This window comes from Ovis canadensis, chromosome 2 (assembly GCF_042477335.2).
Source record: "Ovis canadensis isolate MfBH-ARS-UI-01 breed Bighorn chromosome 2, ARS-UI_OviCan_v2, whole genome shotgun sequence".
In the NCBI taxonomy this organism is placed as follows: Eukaryota; Metazoa; Chordata; class Mammalia; order Artiodactyla; family Bovidae; genus Ovis; species Ovis canadensis.
Genome location: NC_091246.1, coordinates 104,510,887 through 104,534,068, shown reverse-complemented (window position 1 = coordinate 104,534,068; position 23,182 = coordinate 104,510,887). Strand labels below are relative to the sequence as shown.

The 23,182-nt window shown below is 43.1% G+C and overlaps 1 protein-coding gene and 1 pseudogene across 5 annotated transcripts in view; one reads left to right on the top strand and one right to left on the bottom strand.

Moving 5' to 3' along the window:
- The window catches only part of MSRA (methionine sulfoxide reductase A), a 374,565-nt gene that overhangs the window by 336,458 nt on the left and 14,925 nt on the right, over positions 1-23,182 (bottom strand). The gene's annotated exons all lie outside the window — the stretch shown is intronic.
- Positions 4,511-4,963, top strand: LOC138433676 (ATPase inhibitor, mitochondrial pseudogene; annotated as a pseudogene).

Genomic DNA, 23,182 nt, shown 5'->3' with positions numbered 1-23,182 from the left:
TAGAAACTGGAACCTCATACACTGTGATTGGAATGGAACACGGTCAACACCTTGGCAGTTTCTTTCAAAGCTCAGTTTATACTCACTGAAGGAACCAATGATGTCCACCCCTAAGTCTACGTGTGAGAACACACGTCCACACAAAGACCTGGGCATGAACCTTCACTGGAGAATTATTCCTAATAGACAAAGACTGGAAACTACCCAAAGTCCACCAGGTGAGGAATGGATAACAAAATGTGGTCTACCTTTCACTACTACACAATGAAAAGGCACAAATTACTAACAAATTCAACAAGAGGATGAAGCTCGGAAACACTGTTACTAAAGGGAAAAAGGCAGACAGACAGGACTACATGTTGCACAATCCAACGCCTATAAAATACATTTTAAAAGATAACACTGCAGAGACAGAAACCAGATTATCTGTGGTGTGGGGCTGGGGTAGGAGAAGGGATTGACAGCAAACAAGGAAGAGAGAACTTTGCAGGGTGAGGGAAGTGTTTTCAACTGAGCTGCACTGATCGTTTCAAGACTTCATCAATTTATTAAAAGTCATCAAACCATACACTCAGAACAGGTGAACAGGTGAAGTGTTTAGCAACAATTTACTTCATCCAAGACACCGTATTAGGCCCCAAAGGAGGGACTAAGACACTGTCCCCACCCTGAAGGAGCTCCCAGCCCCCTTCTTCCAATTGCAGAAAGAGAACATGGACATCACAGACATCACACACCAAAAAATGACCGCCCAATAAGTGGAACAGGCAGTGGACGTGACAAAGACCAGAGCAATGGGGAGCAAGGTGTTGGGGAGGCCTTACAGAGGAGGTTAGGTTTAACTAACCTCTGAGGATGGATGATCCTCAGAAAAGTGGGCTCTGGAGGGCCGTCCTGAGGAGAGACCCAAGGCAGAAATGAGCAATTGGTGGGGCAAGCTGGCCGAAACAGAGGCCCACGGGGAGAGCAGAAAGGGTCCCAGCAACCGTGGAAGCATGAAGCCTGTGCCTTCTCATGGGGCTTCCTCAGACCTCAGGTATCTGAGCACCACGTTTATGATTTTTGCCATATTTAAAATTATAGTATGATTTATGTATTATTGGCTTAACATAATTCTCAATTATTTTACCTAGATTCATTTCTAAAGGAGACTATAATACAACTAGACAATGAAAACTAGCATCTTTGCCAAAAATAGAAAATACTATAAATATGGGTATATTAAATTGTCAAAGCCTGAAGCCATCTCTAAGCTGGAGGCCTAACTCTATTAAAAAGACTTAACAAGTGAGGGAGAAGGGTTAAAAACACTCAACACTCAAGCACCAAGCTGGTACTTTCCTTGATATAATCGGAAGAGCTAAAAGACAATTGAAAAAATGAATAGCTTTCTCTCTGTGGTTTAGTCTCATTTATGCCATAGCTTTGAACTGTCTAATATCACCCTGTGTTAGGAGTTCCACACTGTGGAAATTGCTGGAGTACAGTAAATCCTGGGGCAGGGGAGGGGGATAGAATGGATAATTAATATTTATTTAGCATTTACTACGTGCCAGTCACTGTTCTAAACATTTCTCATTTAATCCTCATAGTAACAATACCTACCTCAAAAGCATACTATCAACCTATTTTCAGGTTAAGAAACTGAGGCATACAGAGTTTAACTAATTTGCCCAAGATCATACAACTTGCCCAAGGTCACACAGTTAATAAATGGCAGAGCTGGAACTGAACCCAGGCAGCTTGTCTCCAGTCTATGAACTTAACCATTGCAACTGAGCTGATTCTCATGTGAAATGACATTCCTGGAAGATTCATCTGGCTATGATTTGCTTGCTGAACTAAAGGAAAGAGAGGCCAGAAGACTACTGCAATGACCCAGGCAACAATGGATCCCTTGGGCAGCTGGGCTGGAAGGGTTTATTGCCATTTGCTGTGGACAGCAGAGGGCAGTAGAGAGCTGTGGAGCAATAGCTGGGCCTCCCGCGCAGACTTCCAGCCAGGGACTTCTGATGCAGAAGGGAAACGCCTAAGACTCAAGTCAGAGATGCAAAGCCTACACCAGAAAGAGAAGGGCTAGGGACACCACCATCCTTAGGGTCCAGGAGAAGTCAACCCTGGACGTGGGGATGAGCCCAGAGCAAGCACAGAGGTGCTAGCGGGGCAGCGTCTCAGAGCGGCCAGGTGGCTGAAACACCAGGCCCTGGGCTACCACTAAAGACCTCCTACACTCTGACACTAGACTCTTCCATATTTCACTCCCAAAAGTAACAGCAACACCATGACCTCTTTTTTTTTTTTTTTAATGGATTTCAAGTCTTTCAAAAGCAGGAAATATGGATGTACCTTGGCCTAAACCTCCTTTAAATTCAAAATACGCACTTAGGGCTAGTATCCAGTTCTCAGACAAAGTGTTTTAAAATTAAAATTAAGATACACATTCAAATGGCATTTCCAAGCTTCTGACAGGTCTGAAATATCTTGAATACCGACATCATTCATCCACAGACATCAAAATTGCTTTATTACCTTAAATCGTCCAAAATCATTGTTTGAAAAAAAAATAAGATAGCAGATAAAACTGTCAGAAAACCTCCTCAAAGAAAATGCTCTATGCATGGAAAAAGAAAGACTCAAAAAATTAAGAACAAAAATAACTTATCTGGACTGCCTGGTTTGATGCTAAACTCAGGCTTTGTTAAAAAGGTAGAAAAATTCAACTTTGTAAGTTTGGGAAAATGTGATTTCTTATTTCCCAAGAGAAAAGCTTTAAGAGCATCAATAGATTTCTCTGGATATCAAGTATTTCTCCATTATTGTGAGTAAATTATATTTAGATCAAAATCAGATGGATTAAATTTCCCTTAAAATACCCAACAGATTTTTAAAATACAAGGAAACGTGTCACATATCCAAAAACAATATTTCATCCTAATCCCTCTGTGGAAATATCTCCCCATTAGAATAATTAGCCAGAAAACAAAACTAACCTGAGTTTTAGATATACTAAGTTCAGTATTCTTGTCTTGAGAACCCCATGAACAGTATGAAGAGGCAAAAAGATAGGACACTGAAAGATGAACTCCCCAGCTCAGTAGGTGCCCAATATGCTACTGGAGATCAGTGGAGAAATAACTCCAGAAAGAATGAAGGGATGAAGCCAAAGCAAAAACAACACCCAGTTGTGAATGGGACTGGTGATAGAAGCAAGATTTGATGCTATAAAGAGCAATATTGCATAGGAACCTGGAATGTCAGGTCCATGAATCAAGGCAAATTGGAAGTGGTCAAACAGGAGATGGCAAGAGTGAACATTGACATTCGAGGAATCAGTGAACTAAGATGGACAGGAATGGGTGAATTTAACTCAGATGATCATTGTATCTACTACTGTGGGCAAGAATCCCTTAGAAGACATGGAGCAGCCATCATAGTCAACAAAAGAGTCCAAAATGCAGTACTTGGATGCAGTCTCAAAAACGACAGAATGATCTGTTTGTTTCCAAGGCAAACCACTCAATATCACGGTGATTCAAGTCTATGCCACAATCAGTAACACCGAAGAAGCTGAAATTGAACAGTTCTATGAAGACCTACAACACCTTCTAGAACTAACACCCAAAAAATATGTCCTTTTTATTACAGGGGACTGGAATGCAAAAGTAGGAAGTCAAGAAACACCTAGAGTACAGGCAAACTTGGCCTTGGAATGCAGAATGAAGCAGGGGAAAGCTTAATAGAGTTCTGCCAAGAGAACACACTGGTCATAGCAAACATCCTCTTCCAAGAACACAGGAGAAGACTCTACACATGGACATCACCAGATGGTTGACACCAAAATCAGACTGATTATATTCTTTGCAGCCAAAGATGGAGAAGCTCTATACAGTCAGCAAAAACAAGACCAGGAGCTGACTGTGGCTCAGATCATGAACTCCTTATCGCCAAATTCAGACTGAAATCAAAGAAAGTGGACAAAACCACTAAACCATTTAGGTATGACCTAAATCAAATCCCTTATGACTATACAGTGGAAGTGAGAAATAGATTTAAGGGACTAGATCTGATAGACAGAGTGCCTGATGAACTATGGATGAAGGTCCGTGACATTGTACAGGAGACAGGGATCAAGACCATCCCCATGGAAAAGAAATGCAAAAAAAAGCAAAATGGCTGTCTGAGGAGGCCTTACAAATAGCTGTGAAAAGATGGGAAGCGAAAAGCAAAGGAGAAAAGGAAAGATATACCCATTTGAATGCAGAGTTCCAAAGAACAGCAAGGAGAGATAAGAAAGCCTTCCTCATGGATCAATGCAAAGAAATAAAGGAAAACAATAGAATGGGAAAGACTAGAGATCTCTTCAAGAAAATTAGAGATACCAAGGGAACATTTCATGCAAAGATGGGCTCGATAAAGGACAGAAATGGTATGGACCTAACAGAAGCAGAAGATATTAAGAAGAGGTGGCGAGAATACACAGATCTGTACAAAAAAGATCTTCACGGGAGAAGCTGCGCCTAAGGAGAAGCTGGACTTCAGGTCACTGGAGGGGTGCTTCACTGACTGCAATGGCAGGCACGGCGTTGGCAGCGCGTACCCGGCAGGCCGTCTGGAGCGTCTGGGCAATGCAAGGCAGAGGCTTTGGCTCGGAATCGGGAGATAGTGTTAGGTCCAGTGCGGGCACGGTCCGGGACGCCGGTGGGGCCTTCGGAAAAAGAGGAGCGATACTTCCAAGCTTGTGCTAAAGAACAGCTGGCCGCCTTGAAGAAACACCATGAAAATGAGATCTCTCATCATGCAAAGTAGATTGAGCGCCTGCAGAAAGAAATTGAGCGGCATAAGCAGTCGATCAAGAGACTAAAACAGAGTGAAGATGACGACTAAGTGCGCCAGTTCTCCATAGAATGGCACCTATTATTGCCCACTTCTATGTAGACATAGTTCTGGTTGAACCAAAAACAATCTGTGTGCTTCCAAAATATTATAATAAATTGTCATTAGTGAAAAAAAAAAATAAATAAATAAGATAAAATAAAAAGATATTCACAAACCAGATAATCACGATGGTGTGATCACTCATCTAGAGCCAGACATCCTGGAATGAAGTCAAGTGGGCCTTGGGAAGCATCACTACAAACAAAGCTAGTGGAGGTGATGGCATTCCAGTTGAGCTATTTCAAATCTGGAAAGATGACGCTGTGAAAGTGCTGCACTCAATATGCCAGCAAATATGGAAAATTCAGCAGTGTCCACAGGACTGGAAAAGGTCAGTTTTCATTCCAATCCCAAAGAAAGGCAATGCCAAAGAATGCTCAAACTACCACACAACTGCACTCATCTCACACACTAGTTCAGTTCAGTTCAGTTCAGTCACTTAGTCATGTCCGACTCTTTGCGATCCCGTGAACCGCAGCACGCCAGGCCTCCCTGTCCATCACCAACTCCCAGAGCCCACACAAACCCATGTCCATCAAGTCGATGATGCCATCCAACCATCTCATCCTCTGTCATCCCCTTCTCCTCCTGCCCTCAATCTTTCCCAGCATCAGGGTCTTTTCCAATGAGTCAGCTCTTCACATCAGGTGGCCAAAGTATTGGAGTTTCAGCCTCAACATCATTCCTTCCAATGAACAACCAGGACTGATCTCCTTTAGGATGGACTGGTTGGCTCTTGCAGTCCAAGGGACTCTCAAGAGTTTTCTCCAACAGCACAATTCAAAAGCATCAATTCTTCGGCGCTCAGCTTTCTTTAGTAATGCTTAAAATTCCCCAAGCCAGGCTTCAGCAATATATGAACCGTGAACTTCCAGATGTTCAAGTTGGTTTAGAAAAGGCAGAGGAACCAGAGATCAAATTGCCAACATCTGTTGGATCATGGAAAAAGCAAGAGAGTTCCAGAAAAACATCTATTTCTGCTTTATTGACTATGCCAAAGCCTTTGACTGTGTAGATCACAACAAACTGTGGAAAATTCTGAAAGAGATGGGAATACCAGACCACCTGACCTGCCTCTTGAGAAACCTGTATGCAAGTCAGGAAGCAACAGTTAGAACTGGACATGGAACAACAGACTGGTTCCAAAGAGGAAAAGGAGTACGTCAAGGCTGTATATTGTCACCCTGCTTATTTAACTTATATGCAGAGTACATCATGAGAAACGCTGGGCTGGAAGAAGCACAAGCTGGAATCAAGATTGCTGGGAGAAATATCAATAACCTCAGATATGCAGATGACACCACCCATATAGCATAAAGTGAAGAAGAACTAAAGAGCCTCTTGATGAAAATGAAAGGGGAGAATGAAAAAGTTGGCTTAAAGCTCAACATTCAGAAAACTGAGATCATGGCATCCTGTCCCATCACTTCATGGCAGATAGATGGGGAAACAGTGGCTGACTTTATTTTTCTGGGCTCCAAAATCACTGCAGATGGTGACTGCAGCCATGAAATTAAAAGACGCTTACTCCTTGGAAGGAAAGTTATGACCAACCTAGACAGCATATTAAAAAGCAGATACATCACTTTGCAACAAAGGTCTATCTAGTCAAGGCTATGGTTTTTCCAATGGTCATGTATGGATGTGAGAGTTGGACTATAAAGAAAGCTGAGCACCGAAGAATTGATGCTTTTGAATTGTGCTGTTGGAGAAGACTCTAGAGAGTCCCTTGGACTGCAAGGAGATCCAACCAGTCCATCCTAAAGGAGATCAGTCCTAGTTGTTCATTGGAAGGAATGAAGTTGAAGCTGAAACTCCAGTACTTTGGCCACCTGATATGAAGAGCTGACTCATTGGAAAAGACCCTGATGCTGGGAAAGATTGAGGGCAGGAGGAGAAGAGGACGACAGAGGATGAGATGGATGGATGGTATCATTGACTTGATGGACATAGGTTTGCGTGGGCTCCAGGAGTTGGTGATGGACAGGGAAGCCTGGTGTGCTGCGGTTCATGGGGTCACAAAGAGTCAGACATGACTGAGCACTGGACTGAACTCAAGTTCAAAATAACTTATTAAAACTCAATTGTCATTTGCTGATACTAAGATGAAATGTATAGTCTTTGATGTACCTTTTAAATCCCTGGAAACATGCCTTTACGTTTTTGCTTTTAATCTGGAAAAAAATGTATCTGATTTAGTGACAAGCTGGATAGTAGTCTGAATTTTATTTAAATACTACTACATATACAACAAAGACGGTAAATAACAGTACATGCTTCCAAATTCTTGATAAATTCAACCCTGCATCAGTATCACAAGGTTCATGGCTATACTACTCTCAGCTATATTATTTTTGTCTTCTTGACTGAACTACACATTCCTTAAGGGATTATTAATTTTTAAACTCCTCCATTAGCACCACACTGTCCCATCTATTTGCTCAGTAAATATTTACTGAATACCTACTATGTTAAAAGGCACCTTGGTAAGTGCTACAGGGCTAAACTATTTAATGAAGCAGAAACAGTCTTTGCCTTCAAAGACGCTACTGTCCAGAGGGGGAAGTGGGAAGGCTGATGCATATAAAATGCATATAAGAGTGAGAGGTTTGCAAATATCCCTCAGGGGAAAGAGGGGCCTTCTACACCCAATCGCTCTTTACCACCCCCTCTTCCCGGTCTCAAACCTGCTTAGTTTGCCATCCAGTTCAATTTCCTATATTACAAAATTTAATCCTAGGTCAACGCAGGAAAAGTCTTTGGTCTTTGAGAAAACAACTTGATATGTTTTTGAAACTTTAGACAAGACCCTTAGAACGGGATATTAGCTGGAACTCAAGGCATAGAGAGGGGCTTCCCTACTGTCTCAGCAGGTAAAGCATCCATCTGCAGTGCAAAAGACAGGTAATGTGAATTTGATCCCTGGGTCTGGAAGATCCTGTGGAGGAGGAAATGGTAACCCAGTCCAGTATTCTTGCCTGGGAAATCCCGTGGACAGAGGAGCCTAAAGGGCTGCAGTCCATGGAGTCGCAGAGTCGGACATGAGCGAGCACGCAGGCAAGTCATAGAGAAGTGTTGGGTCTGTTTCATGTGAGAAGACTTACATTTTCTTGGAAAGAGGCTGAAACGAGTGAGGAATCAGGAGGTGGGAGCTGAGAGGATACAGAGAGGCGCAGGCTGAGCCTGCGCTGGGGAGGGCTGGGGAGGAGGCTGCTGGGCCAAAGGCGCAGGGGAGCCGGACTGGGCACAGGCTCTGCTCTGCGCAGCCAACCCCCCTCCAGCGCTCCCGGCCCAACCTTCAGGCCAGCCTGTGACCTGCTCCCTTCTGCTATGTGGCCAATTCAGTGTGATAAAGAGAGAATACCTGGGGATGCAGGAACCGAGAGGCAGTGGTAATTGAGACAATACAAGCATCCCACACACATACTCCAGAATTCAAAGGAATCTCAAGGAGGGTTTGGGACTTCCATGGTTAGGAACTGGGGTTTGAGTCAAGAGCAGGAGGTCCCCAAGGCCAAGTGAGTTACACAGTCAGCCGAGTGGGGTTCAGAGCATGAAGGGGTGCCAACAGCTTCAGAGGAGGTCCCCTACACCTGGTCTCATCAAGCCTGGTCCTGATGATGCCTCCCGATCACCTCCTCCTGACGGTCCCCGGTGCACAACCCTAAGCGGGGCTGCCGCCTCCTGCTGTGTTGACTGCCCCTACCCGGCCCCAGTGCCGCTTCTGCTTCTACCTGTGTGGTGACACCTCCCCCAAGCATTTCCCCAGCACACAACCGCAACCTGTCTCTGCAGCCCCTTAACTACTTCTCTTTTCACACTGAGAGCTTACAGGACAAGGGCTGCCCACATACGCACTGCAGAAGACCTGGGCACCATGATCAGGAGAAGACTAGACTTCAGATGGAAAAGCTGTAGACAAATTCCACGTTTAGGAGACAGAATTACAGGTGGGAACCGGACCAAGTCTGCAAAGAACAAGGGTCACGTGTAGTCTGTGTGGGAAGAACTTTGCTCAGTGAAAAAAATCCACAGTCTGCTTCTACTTCTAAAATGCCTGTGGGTTTGCTTCAACGGTACTTTGAAATATTCACGTATAGTGGGGAAAACTTGATCTCCAAGGACGTCCAAAAGAAAACCATGCACAGCAAAGAACGCAAATAATAGTACGTGCTTCCAAATTCTTGATAAATTTACCTTCTCATCAGTGGCACAAGGTTCATGGCTTAACTCTTCTCACCTTATTTTTATCTTCCTGACTGAACTATAAACTCCTTAAGAGATCGTTACCTTTTTAAATCATCCATTAGCACTACTCTGACCCATCTATTATCTCAGTAAATATTTACTGAATACCTACTGTGTTCAAGGCTCCTTGGTATATGGTACAGGAGTGGAAACAGTTCTTGTCTTTAAAGATGTTACTGTCCAGACAGGGAGTGAGGAGGCTGATAAAACGCATATACAAGTAAGCTGTCCCATTAAAATAAAATAAGGAGGGATAAAGAAGGCCGAGCCTTGAAGAATTGATGCTTTTGAACTGTGGTCCTGGAGAAGACTCTTGAGAGTCCCTTGGAAAGCAAGGAGATCAAAGCAGCCAATCTCAAAGGAAGTCAACCCTGAATACTCTTGGCCAAGGACTGAGGCTGAAGCTGAAACTCCAATACTTTGGCCACCTGATGCAATGAACTGACTCACTGGAAAAGACCTTGATGCTAGGAAAGACTGAAGGTGGGAGGAGAAAGGGACGACAGAGGATGAGATGGTCGGATGGCATCATCAATTCAATGGGCATGAATTTGGGCAAACTCCAGGAGATAGTGAAGGACAGGAAAGCCTGGCATGCTGCAGTCCATGGTATCAAGAAAAGTCAGACACGACTTGGTCACTGAACAACAAAGTTAGTGTGGAGGCAGAGAGATGAATTCACAGTTGCCAAAGTAACTTCCTCCAGATTGAGAAACAAGCTATCAGGAAATATTGTAACCATAAGCACAACCACCTTGCATGCCTCCACTTTCTTTCCCTTTCTCTGCCTGTTCCTCAAGGGGAGAAAAGAACAGAAAAAGACGAGGGAGACGAAAGCAAGTACAACCATGCAAGAAAGACGCAGGGTTTAGAGCTGGAGTTAATAAGCTTCTAAGGAAGGAGACTAATTCCGAAGGGAAAAGAGAAAATCGAAAGTGTAATACAAAGAAAGCACTTTAAGTCACTGCAGGCATGGAAAAGGACCTCTAGGAACTTTGTTTCCAAACCCTCTTTATATAAAAGCCACCGGGAGGCTAGAGAAGTAAGTAAAGGAGACAAAGTAAGTAAAGGAGACAAAGTAAGTAAAGGAGACAGCCCAAGAGCAGCACAACCAAAACCTGGGAAGCGAGCGCCCACCTCCAGCCCACTCCACAGGGCTGCAGCGGCTTCTCACTTTGGTGTTGGTGAACACAGCAAGAGTGAGAAGAGGAGAAAAGCTCTAAGTAGCTCAGGGAAATTGCTGTATAAGCCAAGGACCCTGTGATCATTAACTGCGGCAATGCCAAATATAAAAGACTTGGTAGAAGTCGTCCTTGAAGTATGAAAAAAAAGGGGGGGGTGGTCAAGTTTCATGATGCAACAGTTGCTGATTGCTGGGCTTAACAGCAAAGCTGGTAGTTTATTCCAAGAGCTTGGACCTCTGTAAATGTCATCTCTTCTAGTGATGAGCTATAACTGATGATGCTGCTTTAACAGAGAGCTTTATTTTTCTAGGGGGAAAAAAAAAACAATGTAAGAACCAGACCAGACTGCTAAGCCAGGTTCTACCACTCACCTGGTTCTCAAAACCTAAATGTGTATGCGCCACACGCCTGGAGGGACAGGCTCCGAGTGTGTGAGCGAGGCCGCGGAGAGCCAAAACTACAGCCTCCCTGGACTCGGTGTCAGGGTTGGCTGCCCAGTCAGCAGAGTTTCCTCCCCATAAATTGCACAGTTTCCAGCTTCTGTGCCCAGAAGAGAGGCACCCAAGCCCTGGGAGGGTCAGATCGCATCCCAGGGAACCCGAAGGGCCAGGGCCAGTCACAATGGATAGTCTAGCTCTGGGAGGAACCTCGTGAAGGGGGCGTGGGCCACATGACCCCTGATGAACACACAGCACCAACCTCATCGCTCCCACCCAGGGCACCAGCTATCAGTAGCATATGCCTACAGAGACGGCTCATACACAGCATCTCTCATATGCCAGCTTCCATTCCTGTCTCCACCATGGCATACTACATTCAATGCCATGCTGGCTGACAAGAGGAGGAGAGGAGGAGGGAGGGAGGGGAGAAGATGGGAAGGGAGCAGCAGGGAGGAGAAGAACAGAAAGGAAGTTTCAGAACTGCAGGTGCCTCCTCATTGCACTCGCTTCTCCCCCTCCAACAAAGACAATTACAAAACACTCATTGGAAAGCAGTAACTAAGTTTTCCCACATTGGCTTTGTATCAGTTCTAAAACCAAAAAAATATATATATATATTTTGTGTGTTTCATTTCCTGTGCCGCTGTTCTTGACAAAAGCTGGTTGGGCTTGCATCTGAAAACCTACAGGGAATTAAGCATGAAAAACTGAGAAATGGCACAGGGCAAATACAGTGCCCTGAGATGTGGCTTGACATAGAACAAATCAGGCAGTAAACAATGTAAAGAGCATTAGGAAGGATTAATTTATAGCTGAAGACGGACAACCGGGACCAATAGGCATTATGAGTTTCTTCCTAAAAGGTTAATAAGAAGTCGTCATACCCAGAACCCTTGTCGTACTCATGATATCCAAAGGGACAGGCCTGTAAGACATCAATTAATAGACAAGTTGTCAGAAATCTCAAAATGGGGGACTTCCCTGGCAGTTCAGGGGCTAAGACTCGTGGCACGTGGATTCCATCACTGGTTGGGGAACTAAGATCCCATATACTGTGCAGTGCGGCCAAATAAAAGGGTTGGGGGGGAGGGAAGAAAAGAAATCTCAAAAGGGGAGAGAGGAGGAGAAGAAAGGAGGGAGAGAGTGAGGGAAGCAGTGATGAAGGGAAGGAGTGAAGAAGGAAAATGAAGCAGGAAAACAGCCATGAATTAGGAAAACAAGAGGACTGGTCGTCAGGAAGAGAAGAACCCACCCATAAAAAGAAAAAAGCAGGCCAAGTTTAAATGGACCTCTTTTCTATAACACCCTCCCATATCTTCCCCCTTCAGAATATACACATTCTCGAGTCACTCCCGTCTTTTTTTAAAAACTATCTCCCTTTTGAGCTTAACTATTGCCCTATCTGCTTTCCACTCCAACCAAGTTTGCTGAAAGAGAAGATGGAATCCATTCTCTTCTCCACTTCCTCACCAGCCAACCCCGGCCACCAGTTTCCGCCCTCCCGTCCCCACGCCCACCAAAGCAAGTGGTTCCGGCCGACTGTCCCCATCCTTCCCGCTTGCTCTCCCCTTGGTTTCCTGAGTGCTCCTTTCTCTTTTCCGACTGCCTCTTCTGTGCAGCCATAATGGCTCGTCCTCCTTTGCTCTTAAGTTTTGGGATTCCACCTCACCCCATCCCAAGACTCTCTTCTCTCTCCTTCTGACGCTGTATACTTCATGGGAGCAGAGAACCATGGGTCCATGCTCTGGACTCTAGAAAAGGAACCCAGAGCTGAGGGGCACCCTCGGGGCAACAACTGCAGCCTCTACTGTTGACCAGGGCTCTGCAAACATCCCAGTAAGGAATCATTCATGCTGACACAAAAAAACTAACACAACACTGTAAATCAATCATACTGCAATAAAAAAAAAAAGAAAGAAAGAAAGAATCACCCAGGCTTTGCTTGAACTCTTCTACTGACAGGGTTAGGGTTAGGGTTAGGGTTTAGGGTTAGGGTTAGGGTTTAGGGTTAGGGTCAGGGTCAGGGTCAGGGTTAGTTAGGATCAGGCTGGGCTTCCCTGGTGGCTCAGATGGTAAAGAACCTGACTGAAATGCAGGAGATCCGGGTTCCATTCCTGGGTCGGGAAGATCCCCTGGAGGAGGAAATGGCAACCCAGTGCAGTATTTCTGCCTGGAGAATCCCATGTACAGAGGAGCCTGGCGGGCAACTAACACAGTTAATACTAAGATCAGGGTTAGCGTTAGGGTAAGGGTTAAGGTCAGAGTTAAGCTCACTGACACAAAGCAGTTCAGCCATGAGAGAATTGAGTGGGCAGTCAAGAAGGACCCATCTCCAGGGAGCGGTAGGACAGAGGCTAAGTACAGGCACACCCCTTGCTGTCCACCTTGCATACACCTGAGAGGTGTATGGTATAAGTAATGACCTCCCTGGGCCACAGGTGGATCCAGGGTCAATTCTTCTGAGAGGAAAGTTGGCCTAGAAAAGGAAATGAAGGGAGTCTGAGGTCACGATGAGCTTGTGCCCAGGTCGCTTTGTTGACCTGCCCCGCAGCTCTCTTGGTGAGCACGCTCATAAGACAACCGCCAGCCGGTGCCACGGGACAGGGGCAATGATACGGGGGAAGCCGCTCCCTCAGCCTCTCCCCCGGGGCGTCACACCGCAAAAGCAACTTTCCGCGCATCCGCCAACAGCCAGGTGTCACGCTCGTTCTTTCGGTTCTGGCCCTGGGATCTCGGCTGCTCACAGAAACATCCGTTTGAGGAAGGTGCCACCATTTCTGTTTTACAAATGAGAAAACCAAGGCGAATCTATTCATGCTCACGCAGCTGGTAAGCACAAGAAACGAAGTTCAGAGTCACTGTGCAAAGGTTACGTGCCTGTGCTTTCCACCCTCCCAGCTCACCGCTCCCTGAAGAACTCGTTTCTGAGCACTGCCTGTCGATTGTGAGGGCAAACGTCCACCTATGGTCCTGACAGGTCCTGTAGAGCGAGATAACAGACAGGCGTCCATCTCCCAGCACCGTACGCTGCAGCGTAAATGAGTCGCCACATCTTGGTATTAAGTCAAGAGGGGAAAGTGGAAATCCTCAGGAGAAACTTATGAATGATACCACAGGAACGAAACAAATTCAATAAATCCAGAGACTAATATTGTTAGACTTCTGTAGTAGTTATGCTGGTGATGATAACCTTACAAACGTTCTTCGTGGAACGTGTTAAATCATAAAATCATCTCTTGATTCTGGAACATAAAACAATGTCTTTTTTATGTCAACACAACCTTGGGGAAACAAGGATAACTACGGATCTTTTTTAAGATATTTTCTTCTGTCACAGTGGAAGCCATTTCCTTCACTCATCAATATTTTTACTATTTGTAGAAAGACTTCTCTCCCATAAATATGAAACACAGATTACAATGTAACAGCTAAGGGCTCAGATCTCCTCTAACAACTATTTGGAAAGTCAGACACTGGGTTCACACAAGCAGTCATAATCAAATTTCTAAAGATGGATAGCTCATGCTGCTGGAAGATAAGTTAAAAAGTGAACACCCATTTATTAAGATTCCATTAATTTTACTATGTATTGACCTGCACCATACTAAAAGGATTTTATTGAACAGACAACTTCCAAACTTAATACTACACAGAATATTAGCTCAATCATTCTTTCATTCACTTAATAATTACATAGGCATAGAATTATACAAATAAGTAAACTACTTATACAAATCTGTATATTACTTGATATGAATAATTAAATAAGCCACCACTAAAAATGCAGTTATAGAGAAATATGTACATATATTAAAGCAAAATTGTTTTTATAAAGTTAAATAATGATAAGACAACAAGATAAGACATCTTCAGAGAATAAGACTGTACATTCAATGAATGTTAACGAAAATATGCTAAATGTTCTAAGAGACAAGGATCAAATGGGTTGAAGTGTAAGGGAAGATAAACGATAAAAGGAAGTTAGGTGAAGAGAAAAAAAAGAGATGCATTTTTGGTCAAAGCATGTTCTGGAGAGAGTAGATCAAGCAAGTTTAAACAAAATGTATCTGCAGAGATGCAGGACGTAATATCTCTACAATTAATAATCTATAAGAGCAAACCTACAATGGTTTACCTTTCAGTGATCCAAGGAATATATTCGTTTATTTCCTAACTTAAGGGCCATCATTTATCCAGGTCCTCATTTTCAACCAAAGCAACACACCTGCCAAAATTCTAAAACCCCTTAGGAAAACAAAACACAACAGATATGTATCTATGATGTAGAGTCACTGAGTTTAGAGCACCACACACCACTGGGCCCTTTCAGGTCAGTTCAGTGGCTCAGTCATGTCTGACTCTTTGCGACCCCATGGACCCCAGCACGCCAGTATTCTCTGTTCATCACCAACTGCCGGAGCTTGCCCAAACTCATGTCCCTGAGTCGGTAATGCCACCCAACCATCTCATCCTCTGTTGTCCCCTTCTCCTCCTGCCTTGAATCTTTCCCAGCATCAGGGTCTTTTCCAATGAGTCAGCTCTTCTCATCAGGTGGCCAAAGTATTGGAGCTTCAGCATCAGTCCTTCCAATGAATATTCAGAACTGATTTCCTTTAGGATTGACTGGTTTGATCTCCTTGCAGTTCCAAGGACTCTCAAGAGTCTGGACCCTTTAAAGATCACTAAAATCATGAGTCATCCCATCATGTAAACATTCTGAAACACAGCAGTGCAGATGATGTACAGTACGAGTCCAGGAATTTGGGCAGGAAACCAGGGCCAGTGTAATGCAAGTAATTTGTTCAGGTGGATGGTCAAGGTAAGAAGGTAACAGTAGTTATTGGGCCAAGAACTCCCCAAAATACTACTGCAGATATTAACAGAAACACAGACATGTTTACAGTAGAGAAGGCCTTGGGAAGTCAGCCAGATCTTCACACATCCATACCCTCTTTCAAGGTGGGAACTGCCAACAACTCAGGGTCTAAGTCTTGGACAATTGAAGATGCGGGGTGATTAAGAGTTTGTAACCATCTTACAATATCAAGAAATAGAAGGAATTCTGATGGGGAAAGGAAAAAAAAAAAAAAAGGTGACCCAAAATGAAGACTGTGAACTACAGTAGCAGTTCAGAAAACCTTTTCTATGAAAGGCTAGATAATAAATATTTCAGGCTTTGTGGGTCACAAGATCCCTGTCCAACTCTCACATCCATACATGACTACTGGAAAAACCATAGCTTTGACTAGACGGACCTTTGTCGGCAAAGTAAAGCCTCTGCTTTCTCATATGCTGTGTAGGTTTGTCATAGCTTTTCTTCCAAGGACCCTGGAGAAGGAAATGGAAACACACTCCAGTATTATTGCCTGGAAAATCCCATGGACAGAGGAGCCTGGCAGGCTACAGCCCGTGGGCTCACAAAGAGTTGGACATGACTGAGCAATTTCACTTTTCTTCCAAGGAGCAAGCATCTTTTTAATTTCATGGCTGCAGTCACTATCTGCAGTGATTTTGGAGCCCAAGAAAATAGTGTATCACTATTTCCACTGTTTCCCCATTTATTTGTCATGAAGTGAAGGGACCAGATGCCATAATCTTCATTTTTTGAATGTTGAGTTTTAAGCCAGCTTTTTCACTCTCCTCTTTTACTTTCATCAAGAGGCTCTTCAGTCCCTCTTTGATTTCTGCCATAAGGGTGATGCCACCTGCATATCTGAGGTTATTGATATTTCTCCCAGCAATCTTGATTCCAGCTTGTGCTTCATCCAGTCCAGCATTTCACACGATGTACTTGGCATAAAAGTCAGGATGACAATATACCAGCCTTGATGTACTCCTTTCCCAATTTGGAACCAGTCCATTGTTCCATGTCCAGTTCTAACTTGACCTGTATACAGATTTCTCAGGAGGCAGGTCAGGTGGTCTGGTATTCCCATCTCTTGAAGAATTTTCCACAGTTTGTTGTGATCCACACAGTCAAAGGCTTTGGCATATCCACTGAAGCAGAAGTAGATGTTTTTTCTGGAACACTCTTACTTTTTCTCTGATCCAACAGATGTTGGCAATTTGATCTCTGGTTCCTCTGCCTTCTCTAAATCCAGCTTGAACATCTGGAAGTTCTTGGTTCACATACTGTTGAAGTCTCACTTGGGGAATTTTAAGCATTACTTTGCTAGCCTGTGTGATGAGTGCAATTGTGTGGTAGTTTGAACATTCTTTGGCATTGCCATTCTTTGGGACTGGAATGAAAACTGATTGATGCTTTTGAACTGTGGTGTTAGAGAAGGCTCTTGAGAGTCCCTTGGACTGCAAGGAGATCAAAGCAGTCAATCCTAAAGGAAATTGGTCCTGAATATTCATTGGAAGGACTGATGCTGAAGCTGAAACTCCAATACTTTGGCCACCGGATGCAAAGAACTGACTCATTGGAAAAGGCCCTGATGCTGGGAAAGATTGATGGCAGAAGGAGAAGGGGATGACAGAGGATGAGATGGTTAGATCGCATCACCAACTCAATGGACACGAGTTTGAGCAAGCTCTGAGAGTTGTGTGATGGACAGGGAAGCCTGGTGTGCTACAGTCCATGGAGTCACAAAGAGTCAGACACGACTGAGTGATTGAACTGAACTGTATAGATCCCTGTCACAAGTCTCAGTTCTGGTGTTGTACTGTCAAAACAGACAGAGATAGTAGCCAAACCAATAAGCATATCTGTGTTCCAATAAAACTTTATTTACAAAAACAGGTGGTAGAAGACGCATTCATGATAAAAGTCTTAGCAAGTTCGGAATAAAGTGGGATTACGTCACCTCTATAAAGAAGATCTGCAAAAACTCTACAGCTACCATCGCACTTAACAACGAAAGACTGAATGCTTTTCCTCTAATGTTTGGAACATGGGATTTCAACAAATGGTTCTTCAGCAACTGGATATCCATAGGGCAAAAAAAGAGAGAAGAATCTCAAACTAAATCTCAAACTTTAAACAAAAATTAACTCAAAATGGATCACAGACTCAAATGTAAAATGTAAAACTACAAAACTTTTACCAAAAAAAAAAAAAAAAAGAGGAGAGAATTTCTGAGATCAAGGTTAGGCAGAGTTCTTAGGCTTAACACAAAAAGCATAATCCACAAAAGGAAGAAATGATAAATTGGAACTCATCAAAATTGAAAAAATTTACCTGCAAAGCCTCTACTAAGAAGATTTAAAAAAAAAAAAACAAGCTACAGGATGGGAGAAAATATTTGCAAGCCATAGAGAATTGATATTTAGAATATATATAAGAGCTTACAAAAATGAGCAGTATAAAGGCATATAATCCAAATAGAAATGTCTAACGTTTAACCAAAGATATTTCACTGAAGAGGATATACAAATGACATGAAAGCACATGAAAAGGTGTTTAACATCCTTAGCCATGAGGGAAGTGAAAATTTAAACCAATGAGACATCACTACACACCTATCAGAATGGCTAAAATAAAACTAATGGGGACTTCTCCGCCAGTCCAGTGGCTAACACTCTGCGCTTCCCATGCAAGGAGCACAGGTTCAGTCCCTGTTCAGGGAACTAAGATCCCATAAGCTGTACAGTGCAGTCAAAAAAAAAAAAAAGTGATAACATCAAATGCTGGCGAGGATGCAGAGACTGAAGCAGTCAGACATTGCTGGTGGGAATGTGAAATGGTACAAGCACTCTGGAAAACACTCCAGCATTTTCTTATAAAGCTAAACATGGGACTGCTCTGTGATCCAGCAATTGAACTCATGGGCCCTGATCCCCAGAGGGAAAAAAAAAAAAAAAAAAAACTATGTTCACTTAAACACTGTATACATTCTGACAGCTGACCAGTTTCAGACACAGATATAAAGAACAGACTTTTGGACTCTGTGAGAAGGCAAAGGTGGGATGATTTGAGAGAATAACAGTGAAACATGTATATTACCATATGTGAAACAGATAACTAGTCCAAGTTCGATGCATGAAACAGAGCTCTCAAAGCCAGAGGTATGGGATAGGGAGGGAGTGTGGGAGAGGGGTTCGGGACAGGAGGACACACATACACCCGTGGCTGACTGATGTCAGTGTATGGTAAAAACCACCATGATATTGTAAAGTAATTAGCCTACAATTTAAATAAATAAATTTTTAAAAACTGTACACAAATGGTCATAACAGATATATTTATAATAGCCAAAAACTGGAAATACTCCATATGCCTTTCAGTGGGTAAATGGTTATACAAACTGTGGTACATTCATACCGAGGCATGGGATACTATTCCACAATAAAAGGGAACAAAGTGTTGACTCTGACACACGCAGCAAGTTTGCTGAATCTCCAGGGAATTACATAAACTGAAAAAAGCCAACCTTAAAAGTTCCATGCTGTATGATTCCATTTATATAACACTCTTGATGTGATAAAATTAGAAATGGAGATGAGTGGTTGCCAACTATTAAGGACGGGGGTGTGAGGGAGGAGGTGGGGGTGGGTGCCGCCTTCTGTAGGTGCCCTGTAACAGGGCGACTCAGGGGATCCTCGCGACAGAACTGTTCTGGATATTGACTCTGTCACTGTCAACATCCTAATTGTGCACAACAGATTTCCAAGATGCAACCTTTGGGGAAACTGCGGAAAAGAAAAATACAGAATCTCTCTGTATTATTGTTTTACAACTGTGTGTGAATCTATAATTATCTCAAAATAAAAATTTTAATTTAAAAAAAAAAAAACAGACCACAGTACAGGCCAAATATGACCCACAGACCATATTCTGCCAACCCCTAGTTTATAGCAAAGGTACTGAAACTGTGTAGTCCAATTCATTACACGTAACCAAGTTATAACTCTAGATGTAAACTGACCTGTAAGTTCCCAGAATAAATAATTCCATAACCTGGTTGCCAAGCTGCATCCAGAAACCAATCCAAACAGTACCAGCAAGCATCCACGATCCACAGGACGTTTATACTTCGTGGACAGAGGGCAAACCTCTGCACACCTGAACCTCTGACTTTCCCTCGTATGCATCATCAGAGAACCTACATTCTGTCCATTTTCTATTCTGATACAAACCCTTTATTTAGGTTGGCTTCGAGGCACTGCATAACCTGGCACCAACTTTATCTCCTTTGACTAGATTTACCAGGAAGGTATCCATAAGTGCTTACCGTATGTGCACAGCAGACTGTGATTAATAAACGTATCTACAGCACTGCTGGAGCCAAACACATAATAACTGATCAAGAGTTCAACTTTGCTTATTTCAATAAACTGAAGTTTACCATGGGCTACATACATACAGTCCATCCTAAAGGAGATCAGTCCTGGGTGTTCACTGTAAAGACTGAGGCTAAAGCTGAAACTCCAATACTTCGGCCACCTCACGCGAAGAGTTGACTCACTGGAAAAGACTCTGATGCTGGGAGGGATTGGGGGCAGGAGGAGAAGGGGACGACAGAGGATGAGATGGCTGGATGGCATCGCTGACTCGATGGACGTGAGTCTGGTGATGGACAGGGAGGCCTGGCGTGCTGCGATTCATGGGGTCGCAAAGAGTCGGACACGACTGAGCAACTGAACTGAACTGAACATACATACAGAGGGCTATTATGCAACCATTTACAACACCATATTGAATTTCAGCAAACTAGGAATGAGGGGAACTTCCTCAACTTGATAAAGAAAATGTACAAAAAAAACCTAAGCTAACATGGTAACTAATGGTGAGAAACCAGATGCTTTACCACTAACATCAGGAACAAGGCAAGGATGCCACAGGGCCACAAGGAGCTGGACACAACTGCAGCGACTTAGCGCACACACACACGTCCCCTCTCACCACTACTGCCCAGCATCATACTGGAAGTTCTAGCTAATGCAGTAAGAAAAGGAAATAAAAAGGTATACAGATGGGGGAAAAGAAATTAACATGCCTTTGTTTTGCAGATGACATGACTGTCTGAATCCCAATGAGTCAACAAAAACAAAAAGATTACAGGATATCATTTTACTAAAGCAAAATGTTTTCTTATATGCCAATAATAAACAATTGGAATTTGAAATTTTAAAAAATACCTTCTACATTAGCACTAAAAGAGTTAAATACTGAGGTATACATCTAATAAAATATGTCCAAGATCTATATGGGGAAAACTATAAAATTCTGATGAAAGAAATCAAAGAATATCTAAATAAATGCAGAGATATTTCATGCACATGGATAGGAAGACTCATTACTATCAAGATGTAAATTCTTCCCAACTTGATCCATAGATTCAACACTATCAAAATCCAATAAGTTATTTCATCAGTCAGTCAGTTCAATCACTCAGTCAGGTCTGACTCTTTGCAACACCATGGACTGCAGCAAGCCAGGCTTCCCTGTTCATCACCAACTCCCAGAGCCTACTCAAACTCAGGCCATCGTGTCAGTGATGCCATCCAACCATCTCATCCTCTGTCGTCCCCTTCTCCTCCCACCTTCAATCTTTCCCAGCATCAGAGTCTTTTCAAATGAGTCAGTTCTTGTCATCAGGTGGCCAAAGAAAGTACTGGAGCTTTAGCTTCAGCATCAGTCCTTCCAATGAATATTCAGGACTGATTTCCTTTAGGATGCACTGGTTGGATCTCCTTGCAGTCCAAGGGACTTTCAAGAATCTTCGCCAACACCACAGTTCAAAAGCATCAATTCTTCAGTGCTCAGCTTTCTTTATAGTCCAACTCTCACATCCATACATGACTACTGGAAAAACCATAGCTTTGACTAGAGAGACCTTTGTTGGCAAAGTAATGTCTCTGCTTTTTAGTATGCTGTCTAGATTGGTCATCTGGAGAAGGAAATGGCAACCCACTCTGGTTTTCTTGCCTGGAGAATTCCATGGACAGAGGAGCCTGGTGGGCTACAGTCAAAGGGGTCGCAGAGAGTCAGACCCAACTGAGCTACTGAACAACAACAAGGTTGATCACAGCTTTTCTTCCAAGGACCAAGTGTCTTTTATTTCATGGCTGCAGTCACCATCTGCAGTGATTTTGGAGCAAAAAAATAAAGTCTCTCACTGTTCTCCACGGTTTCCCCATCTATTTGCCATTAAGTGACGGGACCAAATGCCTTGATCTTAGTTTCCTGAATGTTGAGTTTTAAGCCAACTTTTTCACTCTCCTCTTTTCACTTTCATCAAGGGGCGCTTTATTTTGTGGATATGGACAAAATGATTCTAAATTTCATATGGAGAGGGAAAAGAGCCAGAGCTGACAACACGATATGGAAGAAGAACAAAGACAGAGGGCTGATGCCACCCAACTTCAAGACTTACCATAAAATACCATAGTCAAGACAGTGTGGTATTGGTGAAAGAATAGACAAATGGCTCAGCAGAACAGAATAAAGAGCCCAGAAATAGACACACACAAATACAGTCAACTGATGTTTGGAAAGGGAAGAAAGCCAATGCAATGGAACGAATATAGTCTTTCAAAATGGTGCTTAACAACTGGACGTTCACAAGAAAAAAAAATTTTTTCATCTAGACCTAGATATTACATCTTTGACAAACATTAACTCAAAATTTAAAAGGCAAGCCTATAAAGCTTCTAGAAAGTACCTGTGACTTTAGATTTCGCAATGATTTTTGAGATACTTAGTATGATCTGTGAAAGAAAAAGTTGACAAGTTGGGCTTCATTAAAATTAAAAATGTCTGCTCTGCAAAAGATATTGTCAAGAGTATAAGAAGACAGGCCACAATCCAGGAGAAACTATTTGCAAAATACATATCTGATAAAGAACTGCTATCCAAAGTATAAGAAGAATGCTTAAAAATTCAACAATAAGAAAATCTTGAAATTGAATTAAAAAATGGACAAAGGACATAAACAGGCATTTCATCAAAGAAGATATACAGATGGTAAATAAGCATGTGAAAAGATGTCCATCATATGTCATTTGGTTCAGTTCAGTTCAGTCGCTCAGTCGTGTCCGACTCTTTGCAACCCCATGAATCACAGCACACCAGGCCTCCCTGTCCATCACCAATTCCCAGAATTCACTCAGACTCACGCCCATCGAGTCAGTGATGCCATCCAGCCATCTCATCTTCTGTCGCCCCCTTCTCCTCCTGCCCCCAATCCCTCCCAGCATCAGAGTCTTCTCCAATGAGTCAACTCTTCGCATGAGGTGGCCAAATTAGGGAACTACAAATCAAAACAACAATGAAATACCACTTCATACCTTTAGAATGGCTAAAATCTAAAACATTGACTAAACCAAATACTGACAAGGATGTGAATCAACAGGAACCTCATTCACTGCTGATGAGAATGTGAAACGGTACAATCAACTTGGAACACAGCTTGGCAGTTTCTTACAAAA